Here is a 13,095-nt window from a genome sequence, read left to right as displayed (position 1 = left end):
GAAGTAGTTGTGTTGTACCTATAACTATAAATCTAGAAAAAAAATTAAAATATTCTAGCAAGTGTAACAGTTCTTAACATAATTTCAAGGCCAGGTGATTAAGGCACTAGACTTATAATTTGAGGGTCGCGGATTCGAATCCCCGTCACACCAAACATGTTTGCCGTTTCAACCTAGGGGGCGTAATAATGTAACGGTCAATCCGACTGTTCGTGACCCGGCATGGCTAGGTGGTTAAGGTACTCGACTCGTAATCGGGGGTCGCGGGTCCGTATCCGCGTCACACCAAATATGCTCGCACTTTCAGCGTGGGGGCGTTGTAATGTAAGGTCAATCCCACTATTCGTTGGTAAAAGAGTTGGCGATATGTGGTAATGACTAGCTGCCTTCTCTCCAGTCTTACACTGCTAAATTAGCTTTGCGCGAAATTCAAACTAGACCTAACTATATTTCTTTGGTTTGCTAACCAAGTTTTCGTGAGTCTTTAACGGGCAAAACCTCAGTCAACAGCAGAGGATATAACCAATTAAAAATATTTTAGGCCTCTATGCCACCGATTATGCTTTCGGTTCTATCTTTGATGAAAAGGAAAAAAGTCCATAATATAATCGTTAAACCGCTAATCCGCTGTACAATCTCGAATGATAAATTAGGCGCGGTGCAATTTAGGAACTCTTTAGCGTCATCTAGTATCTATTAGATTAAACATTAAGGATATGCTTAAGCAAAATACAGCAAGTAGAATATTTTGTTTTCAATTCACGTTATAACATATCTACTATATTTTAATTTTTTACCATTTCTTAGTGTTTGTAAATTTATTCACAAACTTTCACTGCCTAAATTTCTATTATTTACGTTGTAAAACTTAATTTGTCTTTTACAACTCATGTCAAATGAGAAGTTTTTAATATGACAAACAACTGTTTGTTCTTCAGCACAGAGTTTTTACAAAGAATTGTCTATTCTGTACCTTCTACGAGAGTCAAACCCCGAGTTTTAATGTTATAAACACCGAAGATCACCGCTGAGCCACCGAGACAGAGAAACAACAATACAATACCATTTTATAAATATATTTAAATGTTTTCATACAGTTTTTACATATATATTTTTAAATTTTTACCTTCACAAAAATCAATGGAGCTCAGTGAAACACTAACGGGTTTTTCTGTAGTTCTTTTAAATATAAGGTGTTATCACTTGGGTGCAACCCGGACATTGTGGCTTCCTTGCAAAAACAATTTGTTAGTTCTTTGTAGCAAGACCGACTACGATTAAATTCTACACTTCATGCTTACGTGCAGACTTCTAAAATATTCCAGGAAGGAATACGGAGATGTTTCTTCGAGCTTATCGATATTATTGATGGGTTAAACAACATTTTACAAATCGAAAAAAAATCGATCATTTTTAGGCACATACCGTTTTACCGTTTGTATACAAGTGCAACGTTTTTGTGCTAAAATATAGAAATAGAGTACACACAAAAACAAAAGAGAGATTTGAAGAAAATGTCTGTATTATATCTTGAAATTTACAGAAATAGCTTTAACTTGTTTCTGCGTTATTTTATTCTGTTTGCTTGAAGTTAGCGCGGATAGCCCTCATGTAGCTTTGCGCGAAATTCAAATACAAACAATGGTTTGAAGTTAAGCACAAAGCTACACAATGAGTTGGCTATCTGTGTTCTGCCTACTACGAGTATCGAAACTCAGCTTCTAGAGTTGTATATCTACAGGCATACTGCTTTTCAAGTGGGGGGGTATTCTGTAACGAAATATTCCAGGCTTAGCCATTTGCAAATGTGTTGCAAGAATATGTTTGTTTGTTTTTAATTTCGCGCAAAGCTTCACGAAGGCTGTATGTGACCCAGCGGTCCCTACTTTAGCAGTTTAAGACTAGAGAGAAGGCAGTTAGTCATCACCACCCACCGCCAACTCTTGGACTACTCTTTCACCAACGAATAGTGGGATTAACCGTGATATTATAACGCCCCCACGGCTGAAAGGGTGAGCATGTTTGCGACAGGGATTCGAACCCGCGACCCTCGGATTACGAATCGAACGCCTTAACACGCTTGAATACGAAAACCTAAGTTGCTACTTTAAATCATGTCAGAGCTGTTATGTAAGTAAAAAAAGATGACTGGTGTAGAATTGTTCACAATAGTTTTTGATATTTTTTAAAAAATGTAGAAGTTATGAATCATAAGCTTTGTGAAACTACTAAATATATCATTTGTTATGGTAAAGCGGAACATTGAGTCTTCCTTACTACGATTTATTTCTATAGCATAAGAATACAATATTTGTTCATGTTTTATGTGTCATGGTTGGACTCACTACCTGATGGAAACAATTTTTTTTTTCTCTTGTTAAGGAAGATGATTGTGTAATTCTCTGTTATAAGATGTAGTTTTAATATTCTAAAGTGTGCTTTCGGGCTATCTGCTGAGCCCACCGAGGGGAATCTAATCCCTGATTTTAGTGTTGTGAATCCGTAGACTTACTGCTGTACTAGCGGGGATCTTGCTAAACAAAACATGTTATGACCTTACGATGATGTGAGACTCAGAATTTTCTGGATATGAAAATAAGGTCTCGATAAAAATTTAAAAATGTTTTAGTGTAAAAAACATTATTGTTTTTCATTTGCATACCAAGTTGCACACTGATTTGAATTAGTCTTACAAATATGAAAAAAATATATATTTCTTGTGCGCTACCTAAACGATCCCTTAATAATTCTGAAAAAATAAAAATAAATGCTATATCCTCCCCCAAAAAAAAATGTTTCTTCATCTTAGTGCGAATTCACATTTTATTATCTTTTTTGTCTTGGCCAAAACAGGGAATCGAAAACATATTAACACATTTTAAGAATCTCGTTTTTGATCATTAGAACTAAAACTAACTGTTTTATGTTGCTTGTGTTGTTTTCGTATTTTTCATTCAATATATGTGAGATTGGAAATTTCATAGTATCTGATTTTGAAGTATGGATCTATTTTAATTAAACATACGTATAGATTTTGAAGTATGGATCTATTTTAATGAAACATACGTGTATCTTTTGAAGTAGGGATCTATTTTAATTAAACATACGTATAGATTTTGAAGTATGGATCTATTTTAATGAAACATACGTATAGATTTTGAAGTATGGATCTATTTTAATGAAACATACGTATAGATTTTGAAGTATAGATTTATTTTAATGAAACATACGTATAGATTTTGAAGTATAGATCTATTTTAATGAAACATACGTATAGATTTTGAAGTAGGGATCTATTTTAATGAAACATACGTATAGATTTTGAAGCAGGGATCTATTTTAATGAAACATACGTATAGATTTTGAAGTAGGGATCTATTTTAATGAAACATACGTATAGATTTTGAAGTAGGGATCTATTTTAATGAAACATGCGTATATATTTCAACACTGTTAAAATACCTGATAACTTCCCTATGTACGTCACAAAAAATTGCATTTTTAATTTATTCGTAGAAAAACTACCAATATGTCCCTTCCACAAGACAATCTTAAAAACTGAAATTTAAATTTAGCATCTTATATCCAAGTTTAAATTTATCAGGTCATATCCAACATTAAAGCTAGCGGATTACATCTAAGTTTGAAGTTGTCAGGTCACAGCAAACTATCCACCTGTTACATAACACCAAGTTTAAAGTTGTCAGGTCAAAGCAAACTGTCCACCTATAACATAACATCAAGTTTAAAGTTGTCAGGTCATAGCAAGCTATCCACCTATCACGTGACATCCAAGTTTTCAGTTATCAGGCCCTAGCCATCTTTAATGTATATAATAGAATAACCTTTTTTCATGGGTAATCGTATAGAAGAAAGCAACAGTTTGTATAGCACTGATAATTTGCGAAACTGGTTGCCTGACTGAACACGAAGAACGCCTAAAACACTAAACATGAACAAACTTAGAACAAACGAACTCTAACTTGTCCTTTGTTTTGGAAACCGAGAAGTTTACGACTTCGTTTCGGCGATTTTGAAAAGAGTGAACTAGCTGGAGGGCACTTAAAACTGTTATAAAGTAAGTTTAGGATAGTGTTTGGAGATTGCAGTCTCGGCTGTTTCGAGCCGTCATGAACCTTTGTTGAATTGTAATATGTTTGTTTGTTTTGGAATTTTGCACAAAGCTACTCGAGGGCTATCTGTGCTAGCCGTCCCTAATTTAGCAGTGTAAGACTAGAGTTCCCTCGGATTACGAGTCGCACGCCTTACGCGCTTGGCCATGCCAGGCCAAATTGTAATAAGGAACGCTCATTAGCGGTGTTCTTATCAGTTGCAAAATGAAGGAATAATAAAGTTTTGGTTATTATTTTACTTCGTTATACCGTGAGCCTTAAAGAAAAGAAGTCCTTATGTGCCTGTACCACTGTCACGGTCACCATTTCATTATGTAAATAATAGTTTTGATTTTGTGCTGCCTTGGGTGGGTCGTCCCCTTACAACAATGCTTGAATAAAAGGTCACATGGTCGTACGTAATATTCTTTATGATTCTGTTACTAGGGTCTTCAGTCTTTGTTGTTTGTTTTTTTCCTCCAAAAGCTGTTGTTGCTAAGCCGAAACGTCACACTCTGTTAGTTTCAAAACCGGTTATGGGTGTTCACAGGATGTCAGGGGAAAAGGAACCGTAAGAAAGGATGCAAACACATGAAAATAAAAAAAGTTTATTTGTTATATTTTGTGCCAAGCTACACAAGGGACAGCTGTCCCTAATTTTTAAGTAATGAGCTAGAGGGAAGAAAGCAAGTCAACCCCAATCACTGCCAACTCTTGAGACCACTCTTGTCAGACCGGATAGTGGGATTTAACATATAATGCACCCTCGGCCCAAAAGTGGAAACCACGGAACCTCAGATTTACAGTGTCGCACGCTAACCATTAGATCATATCGGAACACATTTCTAATTCTGTTTAATGTAAAGCAAACTGTGTTTTTTTTTAATGTACATATACTGCCCTCCGCTAGTACAGCGGTTTTATAACGCTAAAATCAGGGGTTCGATTCCCCTTGGTGGGCTCAGCAGATAGCCCGATGTGGCTTTGCAATAAAAAAACTCAAACTCACATACATATACCTTAGTTTGTATATATATATATTTAAATTTACTGACTAATCGTTAGACGTCATCAAAGTTGTGACAGCGAATATTTGGGTACCGTGTCACATACCATAGAAATAAAAAAAGGTGATAGTTAAAACAGTAAGACAGGACTGATACAAAAAAACGAAGACTTAAAGAGATTTTTCCTTGTTCAACTGGCAAACAGTCTTTTCACGAACCCTCGGTGAGCACATCAAAAACAGTTTCTCGTGTAGCCTTACGCTTAAAACAAACAAATAGAACGTTTCACTCACGTCGGATGTTCTTTGTGTATCGGTACAATTAGCAACGTTTCTACTCGCTAGGGCTTATTATTTGTTAGTTTGTAGTTCCGCACAAAGCTACACAAAGAACTAGCTATCTGTGCTGTACCTACTACGTATGTAGAAACCTTGATTTTAGCATTCTAGATCCGTAGTTTTACCGTTGTGCCACTGAGGTTTATTTCGCAAGTTTCTAAAGTACCTTTTATCTACATAATAACTCTTTCTTTGAACAACGAGCGGAAATTCAATATTACTCATATTACACATTTTAGTTTTTTTTTATGTTCGTGATAATGTTTCATTTATCATTGTCAAGCACCCTGTTTATCAAAGCTGTATTGTACTTTATATAAATATATATAATTGTCAATAAACTTCGATTATTATTAATTTCAACACAATATATTGAACTTGAACTTTTTGGGGTTATTTAAAACAAATCAGGTTTCTGAGGGTAGGTTTCGCTTAATGAATTATTCCTTATAGTTTTATCTAACATCCACACAAAAGAAAGATGAAATTCTGAAAACTATATTTGTATGTACTATAACAAAGAACTGTTCAAAATACGCTGTTGTATAATGTTGGGTAATACAACCACATGGTAGGTATACAAGAAGTATATTTTAGGGTAAACCATCGAAAATAAAAAAAATATTAATTACAAACATTTGTGTTTTAATATATACTATTATCGATACAACGTTTCGGGCAATGTCCTTTTTCAGATGTCTGTTGTAACCTAGATAGATACCTGAAGAACTACGTTGCCCGAAACCTTGTATTAACGATAGTGTATACATATGTAATTAATACCTTGTTGCCTTCGGTGGTTTAACCCACAACATACGCCTTGTTCTTCTATTTCAACAACCACCACCCATAATTACTTACGCATTTTTAAACCAGACGTTAGATATAACTCGAGTCAAAGATATAACGAAGAACGGGCTGAACTATCAGTGAAACACTTCACGCAGTTTTATTTTCTCTGTCATTTGAGCTTTTGTCTCTTTGTCTGTGATTAAACACAAAGTTACACAGTGGACTATCTGTGGACCAAGCGCTAGTATCGAGCCATTATCTTTAGCGTTAAAAATGTTCAAGCTTGCCGCTGATCAATACTTCTTGAAAGTTTTCTGGTTTTGAGGTGAAATGAATGAATGACTGTATATTTAATAGCACCAGATAAACTAGAAATTATATACTCAACTTATATTTTCTCTTTTTATCTATTTTGATTATAGTTTAAATACTGATGAGTTTCTTGGTGGGTTTTGTGTGAAATTCAGTAATGCTACAATAGACGTAGATTTCATCTTAATTTCAGCCAATTTTTACCAACGAATAGAGGAATTAAACGTAAAACGGCTGAAAGAGCGAGCATGTTTGGTGTTACGGGGATTCGAACCCGTAACCCTCGGATTACGAGTAGTGTGCCTTAACCACCTGGCCATGCCGGGCCTACAGTTGTGTTAATAAAAAAGGGATACTAGAATAATCAATGAACAGTTGTTGTATTTCAAGCAGTAAAAACGAACTGCAAACTTTTGAAATGTTTAAATAATTGTGACCGTAAAACTAGGGTTCGGATACGGGTTTCCACTTAAGAGTAAACATTCAAAAATGTTTGCATGAGCTTTCATACTTTGAATATTTTAAGGGATGTTTGTTTGTTTGTTTCAAAATTTTGGAAAAAGCTACACAGACCATCTTGAACAGATGAGACATGAGGGTATTCGACGTCACTCATCAACAGTTTTTATTCGATAGAATAGCAAGAGAATAAAAGACATTTAAATCCTTTCCAAAATCCAGATGATATTGTAATTGTTTGTTTGTTTATTTTAGAGCAAAGCCACATTGATGTCTACAGTGTCCACAGCCAGAAATCTAGGGCCAAGTTTTAGTGCTGTTAGTCCGTAGACTTACTGCTGTCCCATCGAAGGACTAACATTATGTATGAAAGAAAAACTTCCGTGTTTGTTTTCAAAGTGCAAATACTTTTACATCCGGGAGGCTGAAGGATGACCTATATAGAATCAATGAGTTTTATCTCTAAGCTGGTTAACTTTTCTGTTACTTGAATATGAAGTAAATTGGAAAATTCGCTATCGGTTAATCGTGAAGACGGTGCTGTTGAAGATCCATGTATATATACACACACAGACATATACAGGGTGGCCCGTAAGTACCTACACATCCATATGTTATTATGTTATATTCAATTACGCATGTATTGTAAATTTGTTTCTTTTTTTTTTGGGAGAAAAATGGCCGATGTAAGCCCATTTACACTAAACTGTCTCACAGAACATGGCGTCGCATAATATTATGCAGCAAGAATGAGGGACAGCATACAGATACACTGGATACATGAGATATATGGATGGGTAGGTAGGCCACCCTGTACAAAGTATTTTGCAGGGGTATGAATAACATTATTATTTTGTAACAATGTTTTTTTAATGCAGATATTATTTAATAGAATTAGTTCCCTTAAACATGAACTGGTCAAAAACATCCTTGCTGCTTTGTAACCCGTACATTAAGGATACCCTATTCGCTTCTATTTGTTTGATGTTAAGCCTAAAGCTATACAGTGTTCTGACTACCGCGAGTATCGTTAGGCGATGGTTAGAGTTGTGAGCCTATTGACTTAGAACTGAGCCACATGACAGTACCATTCTCGCAGGTGTTCTTGTGTATTATCATAAATGAATTCTTCGGTCATAACCGGTATTGCAGCTGCTTGAACTAATTATTATTATCCTGGAGTCAAAAGCGCCATCTCACGGACATCAAGCAAACATCCACTTTATCACCTGGATACGAAACGCTATATACACGTATCGTTTTGTGTATGAATATCAGCTTGTCAGCGTTTTGGTTATTTTTAATGTCGACATATCATTTATGATATCTGATTTACATTAAATACAATTTATTGCGTCATATTAGTTATTGTTTAAAAATATATGTGCTATGATTTACTTTTATAAATTTCAGATTCTAACGCAAGAAATATTTCGAACATACAGTTATGAACAATTTCTTATTCTAATAATGACGACTTTGTAAGAGCTGTAAGATATCGATCTGTCACAAAAATATTTATAAACACACAATATGGTAAAAATTAGTGATTTAAGAAAATGAATTACATTCTAAGGGTTCATAACGCTAAAATTCAAGGTTCCAGTCTTACAATAAGCATAGTACTGTATAAAGAGAAAGAATCAAGATGTACGTTATATTATGATAAGCTAACCCTGAAATTTCTTAGCATTTCATAACAGTAATATTTTCTCGGTCTGTCTCTCACTTGTTGTCACGGGTTACATCAAAGTCTTATGATCTCGACTTCAATGTGAGAGATTTCAATTGAGCCTTATAAATGCATTTTAAATTTTTCCTAAAGAAAAATATGTATTGTTCAAAAATGTGAACTTGTTACTGTTATGGCGCTGGTTATTTCGAAACCAATAAAGGTTTTTATTATTATTTTATTAAAATACTAGCTATGCTGACGTAGAAATCTAAATTCTATTTCATAAGTTCACGTAAATTGTCATTAATAGTCAAACGACACCAACAAATCCTGCTTTTCTCTATACAAAAATAAAATAAAAACTGGTTAGTGATTTACTTTTTATCAAATATATTTTTAGTTAGGCGCATAAAATGATACGTTTTTAATGATTAATCATTATATTAATATAACGAATTATATTTACCGTCACAAGTCCTGATTCAAACTAAACGTAATATTTACATAAAACTATATATTTTTAATATATTAATCTAACAAAACAGAATAATTTCAACAAAAAAAAGTGTTGAATATTACAACGATAGCAATAGTCTATACGTACATTTGTTGACTCGGTTGCTGTAAGAAATGTATAAACAGTTTTCTGTTGTATTGTTTTTTCTTCCTGGGGAGATCTTAAACCCACATAAAAAAAATTAGGTCATGGTCAATTAACAAATATGATGGAATAGATATGACCTTTCCTCAGCTAGGATCTTTCATTTTATATTATTTAGTATATTTAAGACTCAGAACAATGCATTGTTAATTTATTGTAAATGGGAATGCTGTGTTGACAAAATGCAGAACGGATTGTATTTAAATAAATCAACACTAGATGGCAGCACATTACATTTCTCTTCTTTTTTTTTTTTTTTTCTAAGTTTTTAAAATGTGTGTATAATATCGGTTCACAATTTAGAAAATATATTTAATTTTATCAAACTATTATTGCCAATAATGTTAATGAATTAGTAAGGAAAAGCGAATGGAGACGGAATTATTAAATTTAACATGTTTTTGTGATATTACACTCAAATACACTATTGATTCAATGGTCTTTTGGAATTTTATACTGTAATCACTAATTGTTATAAAAAGATTTTGAAATTGTTCCAGGTATCTTCCATAAAGGCAGTGATTTTTTCTTTGATTCTCCCCTCCAAAAACAAACAAACAAAAACGTTAGAGATGATTCGTACGAATCAAATAATTTATTATAATTTGAAGATTTATTTTGTAAAGTGTCACTGGATGTCGTTTTTTAATCTGCTATTTTTCAAAATTGTATATGAATTGTTTTATTTAAAAGGGGCACTATATCTCATAAAAACATAAGTACAATATTTGGATGTCTTATCATTACTTGAACATTCAATTTTAAAGTTTTCAATAAAACATAATACACATCCAGTTTTGAAGTTATCAAATTTCCATTACCAAGTCTGAATTTTGAAACGTAAGGCACTGGACTCGTAATCTGAGGGTCTCGGGTTCGAATCCCCGTCACACCAAACATACTGGCTCTTTCAGCTGTGGGGGCGTTATAATGTGACGATCAATTCCACTATTCGTTGGTAAAAGGGTAGCCCAAGAATTGGCGGTGGGTGGTGATGACTAGCTACCTTCTCTCTTGTCTTACACTGCAAAATTAGGTATATCTAGATAGCCCTCGCATAGCTTTTCAAGAAATTAAAAAACAAACAAGCAAAATATTGAAACGTTTAGTACTCTCAACTTATTAGTTACAATAAACTTTGTTCTTAGTCACATATTTTTAGACAAAGTTCTTAAACTCATTTTCATTTCCCACAAACGAAGTTTTACATTGCTCACTTCGAACACAAAATTTATTTAATTCAGTGTGAGTGTTGCTTTGTGTCATTTAGGCCCAACTGATATGTTGTAGGGCTGTTGCTCTGTTTTATCTCATCTTAACTGATGAATCAAGTATTGTTTCGTATCAACTTATCTGACGAGGATAAAGATGTGAAAGTGATATAAGATCTTTGGTATAATGGATCATTATTTCTGTAGCTCCATCCAGTATGATATATGGTGATAAAACTCCTGGAGCCATCTTGCTTTATGGTCTTCTCAATTTGGAAAGTTCATCAGCCTCTTTGATGTAGAAGTACTACCATGGCAACTTTACAACTCACAATATACTATCCAGAAATGACTACATTGTTTGTTGTGTTCATAATCCCAATAAATAATATTTTTATTCTTTAGATACACGAGAGTTCTTCCAGCTTTTATATCCTTAACTTCTCGTGCAGTAACTGTCATGCAGTGCATAAAGATTTTCTAGTTATAGACTATAAAAATGTTTGTCACGAGTCTGATTTTACATTCAGGTTTCCTCTTGAAGTCTATTTCCCATAAGTGTTCTTCCAGAATGTTAATTGTCCCTATATTACCTGGTGTAAGGAAGCTTTCCATAGTGAGAGGGATTTGTAACTTGTTGAAATTTTGTGTCCACTTTCTGCTTATATCAGTTCATCTTTTCTTCATCTCTGAAGACAATTTCTCACTTTTCATTACCATATTCTATCAAACAGATGCAGCCATAGAAAACGTGTCTGTTAACACATTGTAATGCTTTTCTTCAGTGTATCAATAAACGTGCGAGGCGGTTTATTTACATGATGAGATTCATGTTTTAAGTGGGGCAGGTAAATTATTCTCAATTGGATTTCGCCACTTAAGTCCAGTTAATTTCTGTTTTCCACTCTCTGGTTAGTTCTTCCTTGTTTGGTACCCATTTTGGGGTATTGCCTATTTAGTTTATTACCGTATGTTGATTTTACACAGTCCAGCTGTAACGTGTGTGCTTTCTACACTTATAACAGTTCCGTTTATTGACAACCCTTTGGAGCAGTTTTCATTTATTAAATGTTTTGTTTTTTATATTCCCGAAGAACACAAAGTTTTAAATTGCAGTTGAAACACCTGTTGTTTCGAGTTTTAACTTTTTTCCACACTGAGTAAACATTCATCTAATTACTCATTTGAATTATTTTGTATTTCCACCAGAAAGAGATGATGTTTTCAAATTACTTTATTTGATGATCCTGTAACCTGCTAATGACAATTTAGTCATTGTGATTTAATATATATACAAGTTGTGTTACAAACTATAACAGTTTAACGTCTCACTCACTATGACATCACATGGTAGTGAATCCTTCGTTTAACATGGAGACCGAGGTAAGATAGCTTTGCAAACCTTTTGGTACATTTCACAAATACGACTAAGGTATTGACAACTTTGCTTTGGAAATTTCTTTATGGCGTTTCATTTCAAGTCTGTTTTATAAGGCAACCACCGATGCTTTATATAGCTGTTGGTTCTCAGTTGAAGGTCATTTAGTGTTATTAAAGTAGGTTCATTTAAATGAGTAGCAACATGAATACTCTGTTGTCCACCATTTCTTCCATTCAATTTGGAAGTTATTTCTAACACAGACACATAAACTCCCAAAGTACCTTTGTGTCATAGTCAGTTTTTTTTTTCTTGAGGAATGTTGCTCATTAAATCTAATAAATTCTGGAACTTGATAAGATAGTGAGAATAGTCCAGAAATATCCTGAAGTCATAGTTGTCACAGCTGTAATGGGAACAGGTGTTGACTAAATGCACTCTCCAGTTCAGTGCTTCATAGTTAATGTTTTTTTTAAATTGAAATTCTTGAGTAAATTCACATAGAAGTATGGTTGGTTTGAGCTTTGTATCTACAAATTAATTTTTTATATATATTTTGTTCTGTCACTAGTGTTGTTTTCTACCTACCGATTTTGTTGTTATATTCTGTCTGTATTTTTAGACGTATTTCAGTACTTAATTGGTGTCGTTTTCTATATATCTAATAGCTTATTTGATATGGTTTTCAACCAACTTTATATTTTCGTCACTAATTCCTCTCCAATCTGGGTATCTTTCTTTCAACTAATTTTTTAGCTCGGCATGGCGTTCGACTCGCAATATAAGGGTCGCGGGTTTGAATACCCGTCACACCAAACATGCTCGTCCTTTCAGTCGTGGGTGCGTTATAATGTGACAGTCAATCCCACCATTCAAGAGTAGCCCAAGAGTTGGCGGTGGGTGGTGATGACTAGCTGCCTTCCCTCTAGTCTTACACTGCTAAATTAGGGACGGTTAGCGCAGATAGCCCTCGTGTGGCTTTGCGCGAAATTTAAAAAAAAATTCAACTAATATTTAAATTTTGTCTGTCTTATCTTTTGGTTTTTTAATTTTGCGTACTTTTTCCTGTTCTTTTAATTTTCACTCTCTTTATTTAATTTTGGTTTTATTTTAATGTACTATCTCATTATCTCATTTTTCTTCTTATCTC

This window comes from Tachypleus tridentatus, chromosome 7, assembly GCF_004210375.1.
Source record: "Tachypleus tridentatus isolate NWPU-2018 chromosome 7, ASM421037v1, whole genome shotgun sequence".
NCBI lineage: Eukaryota > Metazoa > Arthropoda > Merostomata > Xiphosura > Limulidae > Tachypleus > Tachypleus tridentatus.
Note: the sequence above shows the minus strand (reverse complement) of the source record.